This window comes from Chlorocebus sabaeus, chromosome 7, assembly GCF_047675955.1.
Source record: "Chlorocebus sabaeus isolate Y175 chromosome 7, mChlSab1.0.hap1, whole genome shotgun sequence".
NCBI lineage: Eukaryota > Metazoa > Chordata > Mammalia > Primates > Cercopithecidae > Chlorocebus > Chlorocebus sabaeus.
This window is the reverse complement of record NC_132910.1, coordinates 91,353,684-91,381,004: the sequence shown is the minus strand read 5'-3', so window position 1 is coordinate 91,381,004 and position 27,321 is coordinate 91,353,684. Positions and strand designations below refer to the sequence as shown.

The following is a 27,321-nucleotide window of genomic DNA, read 5'->3' as shown; positions in this document are numbered from 1 at the left end:
TCTAATGTTTTTCCCTAGGTCTAAAACTTGGTACATCTCACCCAAGGAAGGGTTGGCTCTACAGAGCACACACACAGAGCAAAACAGCTGCATCATCTGCGTCTGCTATGTCCCTACATTGGAGCAAAGTGAGAGCTAGGATTTGAGACCTGGCCCTGGAAGCAGAGCTGGGTCCTAGCCCCATCATGACTGCCACCCACAAGACAGAAGGCGAGCAAAACACACCCACCCTCGGGGGGAGATCTGAAGAAGAAGGGACAGGAAGAGCAGAGTTTCCCATGAGCCTGGAGAAACTCCCCACTTCACCAGACAACTAAATCATGACTAGTCCCTCAGGGAAAAGTGAACAGGGCTGAGAGGGGCTGAAGCTACTTTTCCCAATGCTTTCAAAAGAATGAAAACTCCTATCATATGGTCCAAAGCAGGAACGCAAGAGGGAGAAAGAAGGTTCCCTACAATGCAAGAAATTATGTCAAATGCTCTATGCCTACTGGTTCCTGCTTTACAGACACACTGCACATAGAGTGAAAGTTCCTGAAGGGTTTATTGTTCTTCAGAATTTGTTTAAGATTTGACCGGAACCTCGTGAAAAAGGAGACACCAATCCCACTGGCAACAGGCAGCTGGTAATGCACCCATAACATCCTAAGAAGAGTGTTCTCCAGGGGAGAAGCTGGTACTTCCCCTGGCTGATAGGCAGCGGAAGCCTATTTGAAATAAGGAAGCATCATCTTTAAAGAGTCCTTAATTAATATTGTATCACTTCCAGCACTGTAGGAATTCAATAATGGAGCAACCCAACCAAGTACAACTGGTTGAAGATCAATCAGATTTGGATTTTTATGTGACGAAGATTTGTTTTAAATACAAAGCATAAGAATTTACAATCATCCCCTTCACCATATTTTAGGGAAGATTATTGTTTCAGTGGCCCAATTCCTATGCCTTTGGACGCCTTTGGTGTGCTGGTCAGAGAAATGGGTAGAAAAGATAAAGTATGGGGAGAAAGTAAAGAGAGGTTTACTTGATCTACATGGGAAAGGGCATGGAGCCTCCTAAGGAGGCAATGAAAACATCTAGAACTCGGCAAGGATAGCAAGAGCGAGGGAAAGAGGGAGTGTCAAGAGAGGCACCTTAGGCTGGAGATTTTGAAAGAGAGAAGAGAAATTTCAGTAGCTGCCATGAGCTGTGGGGTTTGGTGGAGACAGGAATGGAAAAGTGGATTTGTTGCAAGTTTGGATAGGCACTTCTGAGTAACTCTCTTTTACTCCTGTTCAAGGAAAGCTTCAAAATATTAATCATTCTTCAAGAATTTGGAATGGTATTTGTTTTTCTCTTGCATATGTTATCACGAGGTAATAGGCTTTAAGGAATGGCAAAGAAGCCCAGATTTATTTGGATATATCTATTTGAATCTTTCTAGAGTGAGTCATTCTGTGGGTACTGTGCTTGTCCACAAAGTACAAAGTGGTGACTGTAAAAGGATGTGCCTGGGAGGTGGCCAGAGTGCAGGATGTGACAATGCCTCAGCAACAGAGTGGTGGCAAGGCTATGCTGGAAGGGGACCCAGCAGAAGCCAGAGACCTGAGTGCAGTCACTTCTCCAGCACACTTCCTGTCACCTGTCAGTGGCTCCCCTGACAGAGACTCATGGTTGGTCTTCAGCACGTTGTCTTTGGGTCTTCCATTCTGCAGGATGTTTGCCGGACAATGGCCAGTTGTGAGGTGAGGCTCCACTTGCTGGGCACAGGGTCATGGAAAGTCACTGCTCTGGAATTAAAAGTGCAACACTTCAGGATCAGCACTGGTGCTGCGTGACCCTTCACCTACTTGGCCTCAGTTTCTTCACCTGTAAAGCAGCTGTCTTGGGAAGATGGTATCAATGATCCCTTTCAGCTCTTATGCTCAATGATACCTTTCCAGATACTTGTTCCTTACGGCAGCTATTGCTCCCACTTTCTCTTACCCCAGAGCCCTGGCCATCTCCAACTCCGCACCCAGATGTTTATTCTACTCACATCATGGCCCTCCCGATTAGACCTAACTGGGCGTAAGCAAAAACACTGGGGCTGTGGCTAGAGTGCCAAAGCTTCCTGCTCCTGAACTGTAAGTTCTAGACTGGCTGGGGGAGAAAAGAGGGCATCTCATCAGTGACCCAGGCACTCTGGGAACCATGCTCTGCATGCCCCTTCTCTACACACACAGAACGAGACAGTAGAGCCCGTCTCTGGAGCTCAGACAGCTTGCATAGCAGGAGGAGGCAGCTTTGCTTTTCTCCAGACACTTCTCAGAGCCACTGAAACAGCAACTGGATAAATATAGGAGGATGACACATCAACTCTGAGTGGATGTGAGTGCGTGAGTGTGCATGCACAGACAAGCCGGCAAGCTGCAGGCTGCCACGTGGCTCTCAACCTCCAAGAATCGACACACGGGCTCCCAGAGCCAGAAAATCTTAGCAAAACTTGGTGTCATCAAAGAATCTTGGCAGGAGGGTGATCTGAGGCCATGAGCACAGTCATGCCCTTGGCTCCTTGGAGCATTCACGGAGGTCACCCTCTGCTCGGCCCTGGCTATATATAGTCCTGCTTTCTCCAGTGTACATACAGTCTTTCTGAATGAAACACCAGAAATCCTTCCAGGCTCTGTGAAAGCATCAACTGAGTAGCATTTGAAGGTCCTAGAAAATGAGTGGAGGAAACATAGCAGGTGTTTTTCTCATTGTGAAAGGCAAACGCTGACTTGGAAGGTTTTGAGGTAGGGAATATGGGCCAATCTCAGCACTGCCAATTTTTAATTACTAGCACAATTAGCAGCCTGGCCTAACAACAAGCCTATTTTGTAAAGCTCTGTTTAAGAACCAGCAAATTGCAGCAATAGCACTAAACAGATGAATAGCACAGTCATCATATCCCACTCTCTGAAAGCAATGATCTGCCTGCACAGTCCTGAACTTATCACAGCCTCTACCACCAGCACATACCTGACACCCTCTTCTTAGCCCTGACTAAATTGGCATAAGGGTAAGAACCATGTCTTCATAAAGGCCATCTTCCTGTGGTTGATCAATCATATTAAGTGAACTATATTAAATCAATGCAATATACATCAACATTAGCTTCTTGGGATAAAATAAAATAGAATCTCCCTGTCCTCTTTTTATCATCTCTTGTCATGACCACCATTTGAAATACTTTTGAAATATTTAATGTAAAGGCATACAACCCCCAAAGGTTATGAAACAGCATCTCCTTGGAGACAGGATTTCTGTGAGAGACCCAGTATCCATGAGTGTCCATCCGGCCTTGATAGAACTCATATGTGGTTGAATCTGTTACTTAGATCAAACCTAAGAGACTCAGACAGGCCAAGATTGTTCTTCTGGGATGTGCAAGATCCCTGAGGAACAAGAGGGGCTCATAAACAACAGTAGAGGATCTTTGTAAGGAAAGGGAGGCTGTAGACTTTTCTAGACCATAAGCCTTCATCTCTAGGACTGAGTTAGAGAAGCAGAAACCATAGACTTTGATTAGCACCTCCTGAGCTTTAACTGAGCCCCTAGCTCTTGTATTCTTGGGTCAAGACAAGTGATTGCTGATTCTTCACTGAGCTAAACTTTAGGCAATCATGGTGGAAGGAACCTCAGACTGCTCAGAGAAGATCTGGGCAACTCCCTACCTACAGAACCACACTGATTTTAGCAGAGTATGCTCTACCAGAAGATCAGCAGAGGACTGAGTAGTGTTAATTGCAGAGTTACTGTACTAGGCTGCTGTAATAAAATACCTTAGACTGGGTAATTATAGGCAACAGAAACGTATAAGCAACTATTCTGGAAGCTGGGAAGTCCAAGATCAAGGCACCAGCAGATTTGGTGTCTAGTGAGGGCTTGCTCTCTGCTTCATAGATGGCCCCTTCTTGCTGCATCCTCGTTTGGTGGAAAAGATGAGCAACATCTCCTGGGCCTCTTGTGTAAGAGCACAGACCCCATTAATCACCTCCCAAGGCCCCATCTCTTAATTGCACCATGTTGGGGACTAGGTTTCAACATATGTATTTGGGAGGACACAAACATTCAGACCACAGCAGTCACTAAGAAGAACTCGCTCCCAAATATTGCCTCACTTCATGCCTAATTCTACCATTATAAATCTAGTTACTGGAGACAAACATTGCTTCTCTTTGAGAATCATCAACAAACACTATGCAAGGGAATGTCAATCATTCCCCACCTTCTCCTGCTCATACCTACAAACACACTTCCTAGGGGTCCTGACCAGCTGGCTTCCAGTTGAGTTAGGCCAAAGGGAAGTCCTGGCAGGAATTAGAGGACAGGGGAAAGAAAGAAGCGGTAGTATTTCCACCCCTCTTTCTGTCTGGGGGTCTCTGGCAGTGTCCACATTTCCCCTGTGGTCACACAAGGCCTCCAGTGTTGTCCGACTGGTCAAGGTGCATCTCCTTGATGCCTCTAGTTCTTGCCATTGCTAATCTTTGCCTCTACATCTCCTGTTTGCTTTTCAGCTCTCACAACCCATTTGTAGCTAGTTTCCCTATTCATTTTCTTTATTGAACTACCTGACTTGGGCTGTTTTCTTGTCTCCATCCTAACTTACTCAGAGGGGTACTGATATGGTTTTACTGTATCCCCACCCAAATCTCATCTTGAATTGTAGCTCCCCTAATTCCCACTTGTTGTGGGAGGGACCTGATGAGAGGTAATTGAATCAAGGGGTGGGTCTTTCCTGTGCTGTTCTCATGACACTGAACACATCTCACGAGATCTGATGGTTTTATAAAGGGGAGTTCCCCTGCACAAGCTCTCTTGCCTGCCACCATGAAAGTCGTGACTATGCTCCCCATTCGCCTTCCACCATCATTGTGAGGCCTCCCCAGCCATGTGGAACTGTGAGTCAATTAAACCTTTTTCCTTTATAAACTACCCAGTCTTAGGTATGTCTTTATTAGCAGCATGAGTACAGACTAATACTGTTAGCATATAAATGTATTATAAGTGAGCTTAATGTTTGTTTTTTCTCTGCAAGAACCTACAGTAGAAGGGAAGTCCCAGGAAGCTCATGAAAGAAGGATTTAAAAAGGAAGAAAAGGTGAATTTTTCCCCAGGTCTTCTCTACCTATGAAAGGTTCCCCTGACTCTAGTGTTGTGTGGGAAGGCCATAAAAAACAGCTCCCTTCCACAATGCTGACTTGTTACTCTCTGGCTTTACATCATGGAACCTCTGCCCCAGCTGAAATCTGTTTGCTGGCATCCGTGATTCGTGAGCTTCCAATTGCAGCCTTTTGCATACTCATCGTCCTCCCCTATGACCACCTCTCTCCTACCTTCCTCTCTGTCTATATAGCTATATGGCTCTTCCTCCTTGACAAACCAACTTAAAGCCTAAAATCTGAGCACTGTTATTGTTATACAGTCTGTTAGCAAGTTATAGGCGCAATCTGAGCTTAAATCCTCCTGCCTTCTTTTGTTCATGTGTTTGTTCTTGCCAGAGATCTTGCAGTTTTGATTATATGTGCTTTCCTGTTTGGCCAATAGAATTTTAAGGTCCATACAGATATAAGACAATGTCTGCTATTTCTTTGGCTGTCTGTTCCTGCCCTTCCTCTGTCCCTCCAGTTCCCATCAATTATAACATCTAGAACTGCTCTAGTATGTTCAACAAATATTGACATGCTGCCGAAACAAACTTCCTCAGCTAGAAAGACTAGGCATATACCTATTTGTCAAGACAGCATGCTTTCTGTAGGAGGAATGCTGGTCTGAAAACCCTCAGACCTGTTCTGCCTCTGACAGAACATCCCCAGTAGAATGCAGTCTCCAGGCACAGGGTTTGCTCAGTCATTATTTTCATTTCTTCCTGGGCCTTGTGTGCTCAAACTATATCTGCAATGCGGTTGTTTTTCCTTCAGAACAAACCTCCTGAAGGGGATTCTTGCTGATGGCATCTGTGGCAGAGACGAGCTCATGCCTGAAGAGATAAATTATTTATGGTGTATGGTGCCCTAATGGATGGTGTGATCAATAATGCTTATAATAGCACAGCAGTGGACAAATCACAGAAGGGTTAGAACACGTGTCTACATCATTCTGAGAAGATGGAGTCCACCAGATAGCAAAAGGAGAAAAGGGGTACTTATGTCAACCTCAAAACGGTTCTGGATCAGGAAGAAAGGGCAGGTTAGGTTTGTTGGTTCGATGGTTTGCTTGTTTAAAGGGACAAATCAGTTTCTAGTCATGGGGAACACTGCGCCAGAATGCCCCAAATATTATCCCCTTCCCAAAGACCAGCCTTCCTGCTCTAATCTAGCTAAGAGTTTCCCCAAAGTTCTGAGCTTTCCCAGCAGCTCTGCAGAGAACAGGCTGAGTTTCTCCCTGTGTACTGGAATATGGGCTGCCTGCAAGTAATGAAGACATTAGTATCTGTTGCTTAGAGTGTTAATTGCTTCACTGTAGTGCTTAGCCCCAGTTCCTAGGCAACATCCAATATCACAACAGGCCTCTTTGTACAGATGTATGATCCCAAGTTTAAAATGTCTCAAGACTCTGCTGTCTTCTATTTTTGTGGTTTTGTTTTGTTTTTTTGGCCTGCAGGAAAGTCCTACCAGGATACCTAACTACAATTTCAAAATCAACGTGTCCAGAATCAGTGGCATTATCTCCATATCTCTCCCCCACCTCCTACCTGCTACCTCACCCTCCCACTACCTGCAGAACAAAACAACAACAACAACAACAACAACAAAAACCTGCTTTTGCTCTTGATCTACTGTCATCTTGTCACCAGTGTCTTGTAGCTATCCGTGCCCAGCGTCATCTGCTTCCCTTTCCAGGCTTAGCTCAACTATCACTCTCTTTCTGAAGCCTCCCCTCGAATCTGAAACCCATGGTGCTTAGGTTTCTCCCTAAGCACCACTCTTCACATCTAGCTGATGTGATGGATAGTTGTATGTGTGTCATCTCTCAAATGATACAATGGCTCACTTTAGGGTATAGAGCATGTCTTAACCATCTTTGAATGTCCCAAAGAGGCTAGCACAGCACAATAATAGACTTTCCATTAGAATTTGTTGAATAAATGATTAAATGAGTAAATCGTATGTAGGTAACAGAGGTGGCACCGGCAATGCTTGTTTTCTTTATCACCTATATCCCTACAGTGCACAACAGAAAATAGTGGGAAGGGACTAAGCCACATCAGGGCAATTCTAACTGAACAGCCCTCAAACTCTGTTCCACTATACGGAGTTCCATTTTCCTATACCTGGATTTGCACAGGCGTTTCCCAAAGGAAGTAAGAGTTCCCAGTATTGTTCCCATAGCTCCAGCTGAACTGAAGAACTCAGAACTTTCTATAGAAAGGACAGAGGAACCTGGGTTTTTCTAGGCTGATTTGGATGTGGAAAATCTATGCCAGGCATTCCCAAGGCTCTAGATAGCTATAAAGGAAAGAGATAGATCAGGATCCTAGCCATGGGCATTGAAAAGTATTGAGTGTCACCATGGTCAGGGGCTTCTCTAGTCACCCCTGGGCTCCAATAACCAAGCAAGGTTGGCAGCAGGGCCACAGGGCCTGAGGTCCCACTTTCCCATTCTCGCATAGGCATCGTCTCATCTTTTTGAATTGATGGGGTTGTCTTGGTAGGCCAGAGGTAGGAGATAAAGAAAGATAAAATTATTCATAGGTAACATTCATACATGAGTCTAGCCAGTACCAGGACACTCAACAAATAGTACCTTTTTTTTCTGTAAACCCTTCAGTTGGTGCCATCCAAGATGCACTGCTGGGTGTAACTCTCAAGATAAAGGCTGTTTGCATAACTCCTAGAGAAAGCTTTTTGGTTTTTAAGCTCTAGGTGAAGGGCAATAATAAATTTGCAGCCAATTCTCTGGTCTAGGTTTCAGGACCCACACCCCATGTAGTCCCAGCATGTGCGGCACAGCCTCTCCTTGTTAGTAGGTTCCACTGTTGTTGCAGTCAGAACTTTAATTTTGTATTTTCTCACTTGGGTGCAAGTAAATTTTCAAACATAAAATTGAGCTAATGTCATCATTGAGCATTTCATTTACTTTTTTTTTCTTATAAAATAAACCGCCCTTGAATATATTTGGCTGTGTGATTGCACAGTCAAATAAGGATACATTTAAATATTCAACTGGGTAACTCTGTATACAGTCTACTTTTGTTACTGGTTTACAACACTATACGTAGATAGGAACACCTGCCTTGATAATGTTCTTGATATTCACTTTGGTGTCTTGTGAATGACATAAGCCTTGCTTAGCTGATTTGTTTCCTCTTCTAATCTTAGCAAATCACCTGATTATCATTGAGAATGACATCCATTCTGAAGACACCATTCAGGATGACTTCAGGACTAGAAATAGTATCTGGCTTATTTCTAGTACATTTTACCTAAAGTTCCATGTATGAATGGGAGAACGAAAGCCTCAGATTGTCAACTAACTCTACCACGTCTTACAATAGTTCAGTGTTCATCCAAAAATCAAATCCATAATTCCAGATAATTTCTTCGGTTCCTTCAACTCTTCTTTGAAGGTAAGAATCTCAAATCACTATATCTTTAATACTTTTCGGCAACAAGGCTCTCCTTCTTTGTATAATTTATCCCTGGGTCTGCAGTAGGTCTTCGACAATAAATCATTGTTGAGGGTAGGAAGAATGAAAAGACAAAGACCCCTTTGACTTTCTGTGGGCAGGAGATGCAACGACCTTATCTCACAGTTTTATAATCTGAAAAAAAAGAAAGCTGACTCAAATCATTACGTGAGAAATCAAACGCATGTTTCTTGTGCTTTTGGCAATTAGGCTTCTTTTTAGAAATATAAATCCTGGCTGGGCGCTGGGGCTCAGGCCTGTAATCCCAGCACTTTGGGAGGCCCAGGAAGGCCAATCACTTGAGCCCAGGAGTTTGAGACCAGCCTGGGTAACATGGCGAAACCCTGTCTCTGCAAAAAATATAAAAATTAGTCGGATGTGGTGGCATGCACCTGTGGTCCCAGCTACTTTTGGGAGGCTAAGATGGGAGGATCGCCGGAGCCTGGGAGGACAAGGCTGCAATGAGCCGAGATTGCACCACTGTACTCCAGCCGGGGCGACAGAGCAAGAACTTGTCTCCAAAAGACAAACAAACAAACAATAATAAGAATCATCGTTTTAAAAAAGAAACATAAATCCTCAGAAAAAGTGATTGTATAATTCCACGGCAGGGAAACAGTGTGTGGAAAATGTAAACTTTGAGTATGTGCATGTTCAACTGTAACTGTTTGTAACTTCATAGCTGAGACCCAGACTCTTGTCTGATTTTCTAAGCCAGGCAAGACTGATCAAGAATCCTACCAGAAGAAAGTTTCCAGGACTCTGACCTGACTCCAGCAGAAATGTTGGTTACAGTGTTCTGGAAGACACTTCAGCATGAATCTCTGGAGCCAGCATCTGGTACCACTGCCATCTCTGGGGTGAATACTGCAATTAAGAGCCTGACCCTCTATGGTGAATAAAAGGGTTGTGAAATTATATGTAGCAGTGAAGAGTGTGTTGGAATTAATATTTGTACAGCTTACGAATATAAGTGTCAGAGGGAAGAGACTTTCAAATTTCATATACCCCATTCCCCCTAACTCCACAGAGATCAACTGAAGACAGATCATGTTTTTTTGCTGAAAGACCCTGGAATGGAAAATCTGACACCTTACTGGTTTAGAACTTACTAGAAGTAAAACTGAAAGCACAACAGAGTTCCTTCACTTGTACATTCCGCCTCAGATTCTCATCCTTCCCTCCTAGGATTTCAACCATGCCTCCATCTGAAATCCTAGGTTAGCTTTCCGTCACTCTCCATCCACCACTCCCATTCTTGGGTGAACACTGCCTTTCTCCCAGGACCATGAGCTGATGACCTTCGCTCCTTTTTTATAAGTTTGGCTCGTTGAGGCAAAGGTCCCTTCCTTGGGCTCCCATTTTCTGAGGCATGTTATGTAAGAAGATGGCTGCCTAAACCAACCAGCTCCTCACACTTGATTCATGGATATCAATGTCACTGCCGCTGAGGAGGTTCCAGCCCTCTGTCCTGAGACTCATTCCAGAAGAAGGCTGCCTTGCATATACACATGTTGTACTTGAAGGCAGGAAATAATATTTCATCTGAAACCACCAGGTTAATCCATTTCCTTAAAACCACTTAGACATGAAAGAACAGATGCAGAATTCCCACCAGCACTGTTGACATTTTCTGTCTCAGAAGGATTCCCTTTCAATCAACAAAGTGAGTGCTTTCCTGGGCCTGGGCTTGGCTTGAACAATGCAAGAGAGACCAAAACACTTTCCTGGCACAGACAGCCCTCTGTCCACATGCTCGGAAGGTTTTAGTTCCTTCTTCACCCCACATGCCCAGCAGAGCCACCCGGCTTTCTCTCCAGTGCTGTTCTGAGAATCTGCCGATTTCCAGTGATGCAGCTGGCATTCTTTAGTGCTGATGACTCATGTGCTGTCATCAGCACAGGTCGGGCACTGGAGAGTACCTGGGGGAGAAGCCCGGCTGTGACTGCTATTGCCTCAGCTTTCCTAAGAACCCTGTAAAGCTGCCATGCGTGTGCAGAGGCAGGCTCTAGGCTTGCTGATCCATCCTCCTGAGGAGGGCAGACTGAGATCAGGAAGGGGAGCGAGGAAGTGAGGGAGGCCAGAGGGAAGGGCCATGTCTCCCTGACTCTCCAGCAGTCTTTATGATATGAAACAAATCTGGTTCTTTGCTAGCAAAGCTTTAATCACTGGAAGCCTTATGCAGTTAGAGAATTTTGCTCACAAATAAAGCGGAGATGATGCCATGTGCTCATCAAACCTGCGGCCTTTGTCTCCAGGACCCACAGCCAATGAGATTTCCTAGCTCCCTTCAATTAGAAGAGCCATATGACTGAGTTCTGGCCACTGAAAATGAGAAGGAACAATGTGTATTACCTCAAAGCTGGGCCTATAAGACTGTGATGCAATTTTGCACACTCTCTTACCGTCATTAGTGGACTTAGTGTTCATATCCAGGGTGAACCTGGCAGCCATGCTTTAAAGGCAGAGGGTGGACCCCAGGTGACTATGGGGGAAAAAAAGACTGTGAAGTGGGTGGAAAATAAGCATTGTCGTGCTAAGGCACTGAGATGCTGGACTATGATAGCAGCAGCCAGCCCTGCCCACCCTCACTACTACAACCATTGCCTTCCACATCAGTTCCCAAATTGTGTGACTACTGCTCTAAATTTTTAATATTAGAAATAAAGGCTCATAAATAATAAAAAGGCAAATGACGTTACCATTCTAAGAGGGGAGGGGTATACAAATGCTTTAGTTGTCTTAGAATTCATTTGAATCCAGTACTGCTCAAAGTAAGTAAATTCCATGGGAAAGCTTTGATATTTCCAGTTAAATCACAGATTTGAGCTATAGTAACATTTGTTGATACAGACTCTGACCAGTGTTCTATTTAGCTTCTCACTTTAAGAAATTCCCAGGGGGCAGCTGAACAGTCCCAATTCTTTAAAAGAAAAAATCTGAAAAAAGAAAAGAATGGTAAAGTATGAGGGTAATTCTGAACTGATTTTTCTTTCCTTATGAATTCATATGACTTCTGAGTTGGCATTTAGCACTACATTTCTGTGCATGTTTCTCATAGACAGGGCCTATGCTTTACCACACTTTATATCCCTCACAATGACTAGCACAGTGTTCTTAAGTTTGCTGGATTTTTAAAATAAAATCAATTGCTTGATTATTATGCATTGCATGCCTACATTAAAATTTCTCATGTAACCCATAAATATACACACCTACTGTGTACCCACAAAAAATAAAAATTAAAAAAAAAAGCTGGACATGGTGGCTTATGCCTGCAATCCCAGAGCTTTGGGAGGCTGAGGTGAGAGGACTGTCCAAGGCTAGGAGCTTGAGACCAGCCTGGGCAACATAGTGAGATCCTGTCTCTACAAAAAAACAGAAAAAATTAGCTAGGCATTTCAGTGTGCACTTGTGGTCTCAGCTACTCAGGAGGCTGAAGTGGGAGGCTCGCTTGGGCCCAGGAGGACAAGGCTGCAGTGAACCATGATTGTGCCACTGCATTCCAGCCTGGGTGACAGAGTAAAGCCCTGTCTCAGAAAATAATAATAATAATGAATTAATTTATTAATTAAAATTTTTAAAAATCAGTTCTTGTCCACCTTTTATCTTCCATCCCTTGGGTCATCCCTCTATTCAGTCACTTCACATTTTTGGCTTAAAGAAAGATAACACAGGAAAAAATTAGAGAAAAGAGGAGTCACTGGTTGGGAGAAATGACAGATGCCCTCCTTACCCACCTTGGTTGGTTCTGTCTTCAGAAGGAAGGAACTTTCCTGGGTTCCCTGCTGGAGCCTAGGAATGCAACATGATCCCACAAAATAATGGTATGCTTGTGTGCCGACTTAGTGTGGGGTACTGGTATGATTCATACAGGTGGCAAAGAAATGAGGAAGACTTTTGGACAGTCTCTTGGAGATTTCTGAGGCCCAGAATTGTGTGGCAGAAACAGATAACACCTCTGTGCCCAGGAGAGTCCTGGAAGTAGCTGAGAGAGAGAGCTGGATGCGAAGAGCCTGTGGTCAGGAACCAGGGATGACTCAGCAGCCACCTGGTGAATCAATAACTGAAGACCAGATGGCAAGGTGGACACCTCCGGGGAGGCCAGCATGGATGGCGAACGATTCCGGGAACCAGATGTCCCCTTCCCAATACCTGGCACTGCCTAAGCCTCCAAATGTAAATGCAACCCCAAGGAAAGGGGCTGGGAGAGGGTGGGGAGAGAAGCCAAATTAATTTAAATTGAATTTCTACAACCCCAGAGGAATGCAGGCTTAAAAAGAAAGAAAGGGAAACAAAGAATTATATTTCAGACACATCTGAATATGTGGAATGAAATTGATACCTGTGACATGCGATCCAAGAAACAGGGGTTTCTATTAACCTTAAAGAAAAGGCAAGAATGAAGTTAACGAGTCTTGCAATTTCAGGAACAATGGAGAGCCTCCTTCCCCCCACTGTCTCCTGCACCTCTGTGCTGGTGTTTGAATTTCCAGCATCACATTGTTTTTTTTCCTTTGATTTAAAATTTTCCGGCGAGGCGCAGTGGCTCACGCCTGTAATCCTAGCACTTTGGGAGGCCGAGGCGGGCGGATCACGAAGTCAGGAGATCAAGACCATCCTGGCTAACACGGTGAAACCCTGTTTCTACTAAAAACACAAAAAATTAGCCGGGCATGGTGGCGGGTGCCTGTAGTCCCTGCTACTCAGCAGGCTGAGGCAGGAGAATGGTGTGAAGCCGGGAGGCGGAGCTTGCAGTGAGCCGAGATCAGGCCACTGCACTCCAGCCTAGGCAACAGAGCAGACTCTGTCTCAAAAAATAAAATAAAATAAAATAAAATAAAATAAAATAAAATAAAATAAAATAAAATATTCCTTTGATCATACACATACTATTGAGGAATGTTCGCCTTCTTAGTCACTTATTCCTTGATATATTAATACATCAGTTTATCCAATGCTTTTTGACAGCAGGGTGCAAGCAAGAAATGTTTTTCCTACACAAGGGAAGGAGGGAGAAAGAGGATGGAGAAGGAGGGGTGTGGGAGGGCAGGAGAGAATGAATGAATCAGAGGACCAAATACTATGCAAAAAATGAAGAGAGTGGTAGCTCTGAACACAAACTTTGTCCACCTTAAAATTTTGAGTAGCCAGAGATAACGATAGAGCTGACTCTATGTTATGAAAAACTACCTGCTTCTCCTTGAGGTGGCCGCCCTTCCCGGGGAGGTGCAGTGCTTTGTGTGACTCATCTCTAAGTGCTGCGTGGGCTCCAGCAGCAGATACTGACAACAGTGCCCGCCCCCCCACAGTCACCAGAATGCTCTCCTCTCCGGCACATTCCCTCCAGGTCTCTCCAAGAACCTTGCAAACAGCAACGAATTCATGAAGCCCAACAGTACACCTGCGAGGCAGGTGCCGATTCAATCAGTTAAGCACCAATAAACATTATTTCATGGGAGAAATGGTGCTCCTAACTTAGGGCAGAAAATATGATTCAGAGAAGTCCCAGGGCTTGTGAAATTAGGGCTTTCTGTTGAGGAGTTAAATCAGCCTTTTATGCGGTGAGACTGCAGCAGGGACAGAGCATATAAAGCAGGTGTTCGCTGTGACATGAATCTGAAAAGTTAAGCCAGGAGAGAAATAGGTAAATAAAAGCGAATGTGAGACCTAAATCCCACAGCAAGGGCAGTGACAGGAGGAGAGTCACTCAGCAGCCACAGAAAGATACTGTTAAGATGGAAGAAAACAATGCCCAGTCTTTTGTGTTCAGGGATAGTGAATTATTAGGTTTGTTTTCTTATCGTGACCTTGTGATATTGAGTAACCTCTCTTCAGACAATCAGTGTTGACATCAGCTACGTGCTCAGATCAATAGACATTTCAGGGGATGTCGAGAAACTGTGTTCTCAGAGGCAAGGCAGGCAGCCTGCGTACCTCGTTCACCCACTATGTCACCCGGTTTACCAGGAGATTAGGATGTGGAAACAGGTCAGCGTCCTTCAATGGCATCAGCGAGAGAGGCTTTTCCATTGCACTTTTCAGGGATGAGTCAGTCTGTGGGTTATTTTCCACTAACCCAGGCACGTGGCCATTCATTAAATCTGGAAATAAATCATGCACAGCGCCCCTGGGGAACTGTATTTGTTTTGCATGGTTCTTATTCAGCACATCCAGCTAGAAAAGACAGCCACTCCACCCTTACCAGTTCTGAAAACATAACTGTGGCTTATTTTCAGGCTTTCTGCCTTCAGAGATTTTGCCCATTGTTGGTTTGGAGTTTCCGAACAGCATCTCTCACTAAGAACATGTTCATTAAATCCATTTTGGATTTGATCTTTGTGAATATTAATGCCAGTGGGGGCTGTGAAGACCCCTCTGTGACGCGCCTGTCACAACCAGATAATGATTCACACCTAGGCTTGTAGATTGACCCTGCAACAATGTGCCTGGAGCAGTGAGTCTGAAATCTTCATTCTCATAAGAATCACCCAGGGAACTTTTAAAAATGCAGATTCCTGGGCCTGGCTCCCACAGATTTTGAGTAAATAGGTCTGTGGCAGGGACCCAGGCACCTGCAGTTTTATAAGCGCCAGGTGATTTTTACGCAGGTGGTCTTGTGACCCTACTTAAGAAACTCCTGAGTTGAGCCCAGCCAGCAGGCGGGGCAACGCGGTCTCACCTCTCTCCTTGCTGTTCTTTCTGACTCTCAGCCCTTGCCCCCAGGAGCTTTCCTGCTTGGATTTATTCTGTTACTCCATTGTCAGATCTCACTTGACCAGCCCAACCCTAACAACTGGCTTCTAGAAAGCACACCCCTGTGTGGCTCCAACCTCCGCATGACCAAGTACGGCAGAGGTCACGTTCACATGGAGTGGTGGGGCGTGCTGATGGGCCTTCTGAGACTTTTTTTAACCCGTGGTCCAGGCAACCATGGTTCCTTTTCTGGTATTTCACCCCTTACCTATAGACTAAAGATATCAGAGGTAAGCTCCTACAAACTCCCACCAAGTGTAAACCTGAAGGGGAGGGATCCCCATCATTATATTATAAGCATTTTCTTCAAGAAGGAAGGAAATATACTACTAAAGTCTCCCAATTATCTGCACTAATGAAGAAAGCCACGACACAGATAATCCAATTTTTTTTTTTTTTACTTTGAAATTAATTGCATGGTTACTTGACAGAAGATACGCTTCCTGACTGTGCTTTATTTAACTGGTGTGTGGCTACTTCCTAAGCTGTATACCAGCCGATTCCTGGTATGGGGTTTGATTTCAAATTTATTATGATAACTACACTTATACACAATGTGTAAAACCTCAAATCACAGCCTTTTGGACACAGAAAACCTTGGACAAGAAATAGTTATGAGAGCCAGGGCATGAACCAGTAGCTACTTTTAGCTGTTTTCAGGTCAGCAGAAAGGGAAGCAAATGTGATGTCATCACCAGGTCTGTACCTCTCCATGACAGTGTCATCAACATTTCAGCTCATGCTGGATTGGGTGGCATGGTTTACCTGGTCCTTTCTAACCTTGAAATCCCATGAACCTAGAACTTGAAACATAGTGGCCAGACGTGGGCCTAGAGAGGAGAATAATCCTTAACGGTCTCCACTAGCCTAAGAAACAGAGCACAGGCCACTAAAATTTTCTGCTGTCAATATTTGTACTCATTTCCTCCCAGTCTTTGAATAGGAGCATTTAGTCGGTTGGTCAGCTGGGTACAATTGTTTGCACCCACGAAAACTCACTAGGGCCCATTTTTTCCTGACAGTGAGTTGGGTATTTAGATAGAGAATTGCATTCATGCATGCAGGGGACTTTCATGCTTAGGCACACCCTGAAGCAATAATGTCTTAGCTCAGGAATCACTTAATTTCCACAGTGGCATCTGGTACTTCCATGAGAAGTAAGCTGAGAATTATTATGCAGGTTACTGCCCCCTCCTCAATATCTTTCCTTGGTAGTGACACCACCTTATTCTGCCTCCACACATTCCTGTCCATCACTGGAGAGATTCACTGGAAGTTGGAGGGAAATGGCATTCCAAGTGAGTGGCCTGGGCTGACATGCCTGGGACATCCCCGAGGCTGCCACTCTCAGCATGATGGGCGCTTCGGATGCCATGGTGGCTGCCACACCTGCCAGTGTTGAGTTTAGGCCCTGGTTACAAGTGTCTCTGTGTTTTGTTTTTTAATGTGTTTTGGACCCAAAGGGCCTTCTTTAACTTGTTTCCAACTTAGCAAAGCGGTAAAAAGTTATGGCTGAATGGGGAAAGCTAAGTTAAAAGTTGGTTTCTGGGAACCCTCACCCTAAGCTTTTGCTGCCTGGACATCTTCCCCTTCCTTTCTGAAGAGCCCCCAGTCGCTGGCTCTGCTTTACTCTCCCCTTGATGGCTGCCTCTATGAATCCTATACATGGGGTTGTTCCATCGCCACAGTGGCCATGGAAGTGGATCACTCAGATCTCCTTTTAAGGGGATCTGCTGTGAGGAACATGGCTGATTGACCGCCCTCAGCCGCTGCACCTTTGGATACACTGTGGGGTTCTCTGGAGAGCTTCCAGCCAATGACAGGGAACGGTAGGGGTACTGGACCATCCATTCCTGACTGATGTGGAATTTTCTACTCAGCAACTATGGCTTTGGGTCTTCCCATTGGCCTGGCCAAGACTTACCTAAAACCGCACTGTGGTCCATTGCAATCCTTCCTTTCTTCCTATCCAATACTTCTTTCCGTCTCTTCTTCAGTAGGTGTCAGACTGGCATTTCCGTCTCAAGACTCTCTGACAGCTCCTGCTCCTCTCTTATTCTTTTAGTCTACCTCAACAAATAGCTTACACCTCCAATCCTGTCTTGGCATGCCCTGCTCAAAAGACACAGGACACACCAGGAGTGATGTTAGGAAACAGGTCGTAAAGATAAGGCTTTGCGACTGGGTTACTCAGGTCCTCCCCAACAAGGAGGAGCCCATCTTGAGGGGTATGCGGGGTACGGTAATTCCCTGGCACCTAGTGGCAGTCCAGTTGTTTAAGATTTCATGGGAGAAAACATTCTGCTGGGGGAGAATGGCTTTGCATGTGCAATGACTCAGACATCTGAAAGAGGAACACATAAGCTACACGTACAGTGGAGTTTGCTGGCTGCTACTAAGTAGTACAAGTATCCTATAGGGGAATAGTGAGAAACTGAGAGCAGTTGACATACAGATAAAAGCTAAGAGTGGGAGTCAGAGGACCTTCCTGGTAGTTTATAGGAAGCCTCTTCTCTCCTGCACTGGAAGAGCAGACACAGCTGAGCTGCCAACTCGGAATCTGATAGTTACAGTTTCAAAGCCCCAGTGATGCTTAAACTAATTCAGATCTCCTATGAAATCAGGGTCCCAGTTGGGGAAACATGAGACCCTAAAAACTGGGATGGGTACATCGGGGTGGATGGTCCCAAGGGCTTTGTTGCTCTAGATTCCTCTGAAGCCTCAGAGCTTTCAGAAGTGGCTCCCCCAGAATAAGAACTAGGATTTTTCCAATTCAGAAAGATACAGCAACATCCCCTCCTCAGCAAGGTAACAGGTGCTCCCCTCAGAAATTGTCCCATCTCTTATTCTGGCTTCCAGGTCAATAACTAAGATGAAATTTCAGCATACTCCAGTCAGGAATATGTTGGGTTTCATAAGGAAAAAGGAGATTATATCCCAACAGAGCTGTGAGAATTAGCTAGCATAAGCCATCAAGAACCAGAAGAGTACCAGTCAGGCACAGTGGCTCATGCCTGTAATCCCAACACTCTGGGAGTCCGAGGTGGATGGATCACTTGATGTCAGGAGTTCGAGACCAGCCTGGCTAACATGGCAAAGCCCTGTCTCTACTAAATGTACAAAAATTAGCTGGGCATGGTGGCACGCGCCTGTAGCCCCAGCCACTTGGGAGGCTGAGGCACAAGAATCACTTGAATCCAGAAGGCAAAGTTTGCGGTGAGTCAAGATTGCACCACTGTACTCCAGCCTAGGTGACAGAGCAAGACCCTGTCTCAAAAAAAAAAAAAAAAAAGAACCAGAAGAGTACCCCTGGAAGATCAAGGTGGTTGAACATAAGTTGGGGGGGTGACAGAGATGGTCAGTCAATGAGAATGCTGCCACAATCAGAAGAAGGCAAGAACAGAGGAGCAGGAGGCGGAGGGCGGTCCTTCTAATAAACAGTCATCATCATTCACCTATTTCCCAGGTCTGAGAAGATTTTCAGACCTGGGCCTCATTTACCTAAGAGGTGGCAGGATCCACAAGTAGAATGACACTATAACACCATGGCAAGTATAAACTATAATGAGTTCTCTAGTCCTTTCCTAAATAAACTACACACACTGGGGAAAGGAAATTCATCATATATTTTGAGGATGATCAGACACAAGGTCTGAGCTGGCGTTGATACCTGGAGACCTGCAGTATTATCACAGCCCCCTCAATAGAGTTGAGAAATCAGATGGATCCTGAAGAATGACCATTGCCTACTGCACACTTAGTCAAGCAGTAATCCTGATCAAAGCTGCAGTGCCTGATGTGATTTTATTCCCAGAACATATTAAGAAGCCTCAGGTACATGGTACATGGTCATTGATTTGGCGACCAAGAAATGATATTGATTATAATTTGTTTTTGTTCTGGTGCTTTTCAAACTCACTCACCCTCTGCCATAATATAGTCCCAGGAGACCTGGACCTTGTGGACATCCTGCAGAATGGCATATGGAGCCATTACAAAGATGACATCATGCTGACTGGGCAAGATGATAAGAGGTTGCTATAGACCAGAGGCCTTGGGAAGACACATGCCCTGCAGAAGGTAAAGTATATGAAGAATCAGGAGGCTGCCACCACGTGAAGTCTTTAGGACTCCAGAATATAATCTCTAAAGTAAAAGACAAATGTCTTGCATCCCCTATCACAATAAAAGGAAGCACAGCACCTGATAGGCCTCGTTGGCTTCTTTTGGAGATAGCACATTTCATACCTACCAATACCACACTCAAGAATATTGGGTGACACAGAAGACTGCCAGCTTTCAGAAAGCCCAGGAGCAAGAATGGGCTCTGCAGCAGATCCAGGCTGTGGGGCGAGCTGCCCTGCCACTCAGGCCATAAGGTCCAGCAAGCCCTATTGTGTTGGGACAGCCAATATTAGAAAAAAGATATACTATGGAGTTTATGGCAAGTCCCAATGAGAAAACAATAATGCAGGCCTCTGGGGTTCTGGAACAAGGTTATGCCATCTATAGCAAAATTATTATGTGCTTTTTGAGAAAGCCCCCACATGTTTCTGAGCATGGAATGCTCAGAATGGAATGCTGGACCATGGAACATCAAGTGACCATGCATACAGACTGTCCATTGTGATCTGGGGTTGTTTGTTTGTTTGTTTATTTGTTTTTGAGACAGAGTCTCACTCACTCTGTTTCCCAGGTTGGAGTACAGCAGCCCGATCTCAGCTCACCGCAACCTTCGCCTCCCAGGTTCAAGTGATTCTCCCACCTCAGCCTCCCAAGTAGCTAAGACTACAGGCACGCACCACCATGCCTGGTTAATTTTTGTATTTTTAGTAGAGATAGGGTTTCACCGTGTTGGCCAGGTTGGTTGAACTCCTGACCTCAGGTGATCTGCCCACCTCGGCTTCCCCAGGTGCTGGGAATACAGGCATGAGCCACTACGCCCTACTCAATCCAGGTTCATTTGAAACTGCCAATTCATGAGGTCACATAGGCTCAGCAGCAGTCTATTGCAAGATGGAAATGAGTGGAACCAAAGGCATGGGGTAAGTTGCATGAACAGGGAGAAAAATCCTCCTGTCACCCTCCACAATTCCATCGACTATCCCCAGCTCTTACCTCTTGTCGAAGGAGTGTCCCACGTGACCAGCTGAAGAAAGAAAGAGGAGAAAGCCCAAGGTTGGTTTATGATCTGTGAAGGGTCTGAGATTTTACCCTGCCTGTAAGCTAACAAGTTATCCTGACACTGTTGTATGGCTGCTGGCAGAAGATTTAAGGTCAGAGACAAAGAACTTTATTACTCAGCACAATCGCAGCAGCCAGAGTATCAGCATTTTCTTACACCAGTTCCCTGAGCTCTCATTCCTGTACAGCAACGCAAAAAAATTCTAGGTGACACCTGCACATGCAGTGGGCTACATTGTAGGGGAATGTAGCCCTGAGCGTGGGGAACCCAAATCTTCTATAGTGGGCAGTAAGCATGCCTGCTCTTTGCTCTGGAGGGAGACACTAACTCTAACTTTCAAGGCCGTTTACGATACAAACCTTCTGAAGAAGAGGGGCTGGAACAAATGCAGTCCATATTACTGCATTGGAACAAATGCAGCCATATTCAGGGGGTTGCCTTGAAAGACAGTAGAGAATGGAAACTTCTCAATGGGTAGAGCAGTGAGCAGTGAGCAGTGCACCTAACCATCCACTTTGTGACCTGAGCTGAGAATACAGTAGTCCCCTTTATCCTTGGGGGATGTGTTCCAAGACCTCCGAAGATGCCTGAAACAGCAGAGAGTACCAAACTTCACATATATATATGATAAAGTTGAATTTATAAATTAGGCATAGTAAGAGATTAGCAACTATAACCAATAATAAAATAGAGCAATTATCACAATATATTGTAATAAAAGTTATATGAACATTGTCTCTCAAAATATCTTATTGCACGGTACTGCAGGTCACTGAAACCATGGAAAGCAAAACCACAGATAAGGGGGTCGACTGTATATAGACTCCTGGGCTGGCCAGAAGCCTGGGAGAAAGACTGGTGGGGAGTCCTGGGGGAGAGGCATGTCAATGGACACATAGCATTGAGCATTAAGTGTCAAGATTGCTGCACCACACTTTAATACCCACTGAAAGTAATAGGTGTTACTTTTAATCCTCACAGAAGAGGTACTGAACAACCAAGTAGACAAAATGATGCAGCCAGCTGCTGTTAGCCAGTCTTTGCTATCAGCTTTCTCTGAGCTGGCAGGAGAAGCACATGAATGGAACCACCACAGGGACAGAGATGGAGGCTGTGTATGGACCCAAAACTGCTGGCTTCCACTTGACAAGGCTGATCGGGATACTGCTGCCTTTGAATGCACAACCTGTTGGCACTAGTTGGAACTAGTGCCCCTGAAATGGCAGTAGTTCTTAAGGAGCCCAATGGACCATGTGATGACAAGTCACTTACACTGGGTCCCTGCTATCCTAGAACAGTCAGCAGTCCACAGGTATGGGTACCAATCTCAAAATGAATTTGCCCTGTCTGCCCACAGAGTCTCAGCCAGCACCACTCTCCAAGGGTTTACAGTATCCCTGATCCACAGTCTCAACATCTCAAGTAATACAGCATCCAACAGGGGACCCACTTCACAGTGAAGCAAATGAGGGGGTGGAGCCATGGGACACACTCACTCTATCACCTGTCACACCATCCAAAAACAGCCAGCCTTGGAATCCTGAAAACTCACTCGAAAAGGGCAGCTGATATGCTGACTCAGAGGGGATGGGACATCATTCTCTAGGACGCAGTGTGTGCATTAAGTCAGAGGCCCCTTTGTGGTGGTGTGTCCCAGTGGGAAAAGTACATGGGTCCAGGAATCAATGAATGGAAGCAGCAGGGACCCTCCTTAAATCTATGACTACTGGTTCAATTGGTACTTCCTGCCCCACAACTCCAGGCTCTGCAATGTTAGAGTCCTGGTCCCCAAAGGAATACACTTTTGCAAGGGGACACAGCAAGACACATTTGTGTCTGCTAGCATCTGTGTTTATGGGCTGTGTGTGAGGTCATGTATGTTGTGTAGTAGTGAGTGTATGTGTCATGTGTGTGGACGTGGAAGAGATTTCTGCATGTGTGTGCATCATGTGTGTTGTGTGATCAGGTGTGTGGTGTGTGGCATGTGTATGTATGTGATGTATGTGTGGTATGTGTATGTGGTTGAGCTGTGTATGTATGTGGTATGGGGGTGTGTTTTGTATGAGGGGTATATAGATGTGTGTGATACATGTGTGTACTATGTGTGTATTTACATGTACTGTGTGAACATGTGTGGTACGTGTAGGGGGTATGTGCATGAGGGTGATGTGTGTGGTGTGTGTACTTGTGTGTAACTTGTATATGTGTGTGTAGGGTGTAGGGGCACATGTATGTATATGTGGTATACATACATGTATGCTGTGTGGTGTTTTGTGTGTATATAATTGGTGTTATGTATGCACGTGTATGATGTGTGTGTATGTGATGTGTGATATGCCAGGGGCATGGGTGGTACATGTGTATATATGTTTGTGGTATGAATATGTGTGTGTGCATAGGAGGATTTTGTGTATGTGTGTAGTGTGTGTGGTGTGTACTTATGCGTGTAGTGTATAGGAGTGTGTTTTTATGTGTGTGATGTGTACGTGTGTGTTTTGTGGGGGGTATTTGCATGGTGTTTGCATGTGTGTACAAGTGTGCAGTATAAGTGTGGTATATATATTTGTGTGACATGTAATATTTATGTATGCATATATATGTGATCTGTAGGAGGTATGTATTTTATGATGGGTTTATCTACATGTACATAGTATGTATAGAATTGTGGGTGTGACACATGCATGTACATGGGGTGTGCAGGTGTGATGTGTGATGTGGAGTGTAGGTCATCTGTATGCATGTGTAGTATATCTATGTGGTATCTATACGTAAAAGTGTGTGTATGTGGTGCATGAGTACAGCATGGGATTGATATGTGCGTGTGTGTGTGATAAATATAGATCTGTATATATGTGTTGTATGTGGCATATGTGTGTGGTATGTGTGTAAAGCGTGGGGTGTATGTACATGTGTGGTGCATGCAGTATGTGTTCATGTGGTATGTGTGCCCTCTGTGTGATATGCATGTGCACACACGTATGTGGTGCATGTAGTGTGTGCACATATGTTGTGCATATGTGGTGTGATATGTGTGCATGCATATGTCTGTGGTCTGTGTGTGGCAGTTATGTGCATGACGTGTGTCTATGTGTGTGGTATATGTATAGAGTATGTATGTTTACACGCATGGTACACACAGTGTATGCACATGAGTGTGGTGTGTGGTGTACATATGGTGTGGCCTGTGTGTAATGTGCATGTGTGTCCATGTGTTTGGTGTGTGTGTGTACATATGTGTGATATGTGGTATATGTATGTGCATAGTCTGTGTGGTATTGCACATGTGTGTAGCATGTGTACATATGTGTGGTATATGGTATATGCATGTGCATGGTCTGTGTGGCATGTGCACATGATGTGTGTGTAGTGTGTGTGCATATGTGTGGTGTATGGTAGATGTATGTGCATGGTCTGTGTGGCATGTGCACACGATGTGTCTGTGTAGCATGTGTGTACATATGTGTGATCTATGGTATCTATATGTACATGGTCTGTGTGGCAGGTGCACATGGTATGTGTGTAGCGTGTGTGTACATATGTGTGGTATATGGTACATGTATATGCATGGTCTGTGTGGCGTGTGCACATGATGCGTGTATGTAGTAGGTGTTACTGGTGTGTGTGTGGTCTTCCAGCTGGGTAGTCAGGAAGCCCTCTGGGGGAAGCTAGTATCTCTTCTTTCTCTCACTTCCCTCCCAAAGTACCTCTGTACTCAGCAAGATCTTGAGAGTATTGACTGATGAGAGTCCATTTCCCAAGCAGCTTAGAGGCTGCGTGACTCCCACAGTCGTCCTTGACAGCGGCTCCAGCGCCCCGCCTCCTGCACACACTACACCGCCCACTATTGCGCCAGAAGCTAACCAACCGTGATATTGGCAGTCATGCTCGCGCGCTCAAGCCACCCGTGTGCACGTGAGGAACGGCGCGGGCGCACGGCTGCACATGCCGCCCAGTCTGGGCTCCAAACAGCACTGCATTCTAAATGAGCGGGCTGGCTCATTAGAGGGAAAAGCAGTCTATAATTTCATGTTACATCGCCTTTTGGCTCTGCTTTGTCTTTGCAGACACCAGATCTCATCTGTTGGAAGCTGCATATGGCTTGTTAAAAGGACAGAGTTTGGGAGGGGCAACAGCGGGGCTCGCAGGCCAGATGCCACCACCCTATCCCTCCCTCTGTTTTTTTTTTTTTTTTTTTTTTCAGCCTTTAACATTTTTCCCTTCCTTGGCTTAGCCTTCTTTCACCTACCTGGTAAAAACGGTGGGCTGGTAATAACTACCATTTATCAAGTACCTACTCTATGCCAGCCACAATTGTATGTGATCTCTGATCCTCACAACAAGCCAGCAAGGTAAGCATTCTTTTTTTTTTTTTTTGAGACAGAGTCTCGCTCTGTCACCCAGGCTGGAGTGCAGTGACTCAATCTCAGCTCACTGCAACCTCCACCTCCCAGGTTCAAGCAGTTCTCCTGTCTCAGCCCCCGAGCACCTGGAATTATAGGTGCCCACCACATCCGGCTAATTTTTGTATTTTTAGTAGAGATGGGGTTTCGCCTTGTTGACCAGGCTGGTCTCAAACTGCTGACCTCAGGTGATCTGCAGCCTCGGCCACCCAAAGTGCTGGGATTACAGACGAAAGCCACCATGCCCAGCCCAGCAGTGTAAGCATTCTAACACCATGCTGCAGATAAGGAAACTGAGTCTGGGAGATTGGAGGATATGCCTGCATAGAGATGCACGGATGCAAACCAAGTCTGTCCGGCTCTCCCCTCTGTGTCAGTTAAACACATGGCCACTGTACTAACTACTTAGCAATGTCTTGGTTCATTGAAAAGGGGAAGAGATTTCTAACCTACCTAACCTTTATTACAAGAGAAATGCTGCATTCTCACTTAAGTGTCTCCTGAAATTGTGAAAAGCCCTATTTCTGTACTGCTTCTCTTGGCATCTCCATAATCCAAAAGACAAAAGTTATAATCTAGAGATGCTTACAAAGTGTCCTAGCCTTTTACCACCCCATCCTAGAATACAGTGAGCAAAAGCTCCTGTCCTGCCAGCTCTGTCACTGGTCTTCGTCTTTGAGGTACTGGTCCCTTGGCCATTGCTGGTTTTCTATAGCAGTAAACCATACCCCACATCAAATAAGTACACTCTCTTCCATTTATTTTAGTTCAGTCATCTGATATTTTCAAAGGCTTGTTTGTGACAAAGATGTGCTCTGCCACAATTTTCCTCCTATCATCTAAATTATCTCTTCTCTCTTTTGGCTCCTTAAGAAAAACCAGCTCCTGATTACAAGGATATGTCGATTGCAGGGAGGCAGAGGAAGAAATACAACATGATGGCTATTGAACACAATTTTGGAGTAAGACCTTGGGACCCGACTCTTGTTTACTTGATATACAAACTGAGACGTGATGAGTTTGCCTCGATTCTCTGAGCCTCAGTTTCCTCATCTGTTGTGAGGAACATAATGCACGGAAAGCTCTTGACACAATGGCTGGCACACAGTGACAGTGCAAGACGTTAACTATTATCATTAGAGTTTTCAATTGGAATGAATAGGAGACTTACATTTGCATGATTGTACTTTACAGTAAGCCATTAATGATGCATTCATTTAGTTTTCTACTCCCAAAGAACATAGATTTGATTAATTATAACAAGAATTTAAAAATATTTCCATTATTCAGAAATAACCTACAGAGTCTAAGCCTGTCCTTTCCTTCCTCCCTTTTTCCCAATCTTTTTTTTTTTTTTTTTTTTTTTTTGAAAGAAATAGCAATTATGTAGTCAGGTTCACTGGCTCTTTCTTCTTCTCCCTGGTAACAGGCTAAGTCTTAACCTTGATTAGGCAGCATCACATCTGATCTAAGTTCTCCCCAGCTTTCAGCCCAGCCCCTGCTTCCCCAGGCTTCAGAGCGCAGCTCTGCACCACGCTCTCCACCCCTGCTTAACATCAGAACACTGTCAAAGCTAAGCATCTATAAAATGTTTCTTTTGAATAGTTGTCTACCTACTTGGATTATCTTTTTCCTTCTCCCAGAGGCAAAAAATTGGACCACTTAATCTATACTGTAGGACAGTCTTGCCCCTCAGAAAATACTTGAGCATATTAAGTTGTTTTGAAATGGATCTGAGAAGCGGAGTTCTGAACCATGCCCACAAACTTCCTAGCCTCATCACACTGGCATTCTTTCATAGCCCCAAAATACTTCCCACTTGCCCTTCCTATGAATGCAAGTAAAGCAAAACCTCTTGACAAAGGAAATTAAGAGTAATCAATTTTTTTTTTTCCTGTGAAATGCAAAACCTATTTCTCAACTGTAAAGTACGAAAAGAGAGAGATCAAGTTGACATTTAGGAAAACTGAACATTGATAAGTAAATTGCCTTCACTCAGTCTCTTAGGTTCTCTCTTCTTTCCCCCTACCCCACCACACCCTGTGGCCCCGCTCTCTCTCTCATACACACAGCTGAAGGTATCTTTAAAGGGTACCTATTTCCTGCAGATCATGCTTATGTTAATCTCACTTCAAGTACAGATGCACCGAGGACATTACAGGGTCAGTCATTCTTGTCCACAAAGCTTTAGATTCCACTACATTATTCAAAGTGGACAAATGGACAATGGACTTTTGTGCCCAGACCTGCTCACTAATAGAGTGACCTCCTTGTTATGGGTGAGCATATATTTGATGCTAAAACTGCTGCAAATTTTTATCAGCATTTAATCTTGAGACTGAATTACT

General features: G+C 44.8%; 1 long non-coding RNA gene across 2 annotated transcripts in view; it reads right to left on the bottom strand.

Moving 5' to 3' along the window:
* Positions 1–511: 511 nt before the first annotated feature.
* Positions 512–27,321, bottom strand: part of LOC119621858 (uncharacterized) — a 43,918-nt gene continuing 17,108 nt past the window's right edge. For both annotated transcript variants that reach the window (XR_005238446.2, XR_012093455.1), the window contains 4 exons: positions 20,933–21,160; positions 20,507–20,537; positions 17,313–17,500; positions 512–1,769 (listed from right to left, as the gene is read on the bottom strand). This is a non-coding gene — a long non-coding RNA (uncharacterized lncRNA). The remainder of the gene's footprint in view (positions 1,770–17,312; positions 17,501–20,506; positions 20,538–20,932; positions 21,161–27,321) is intronic.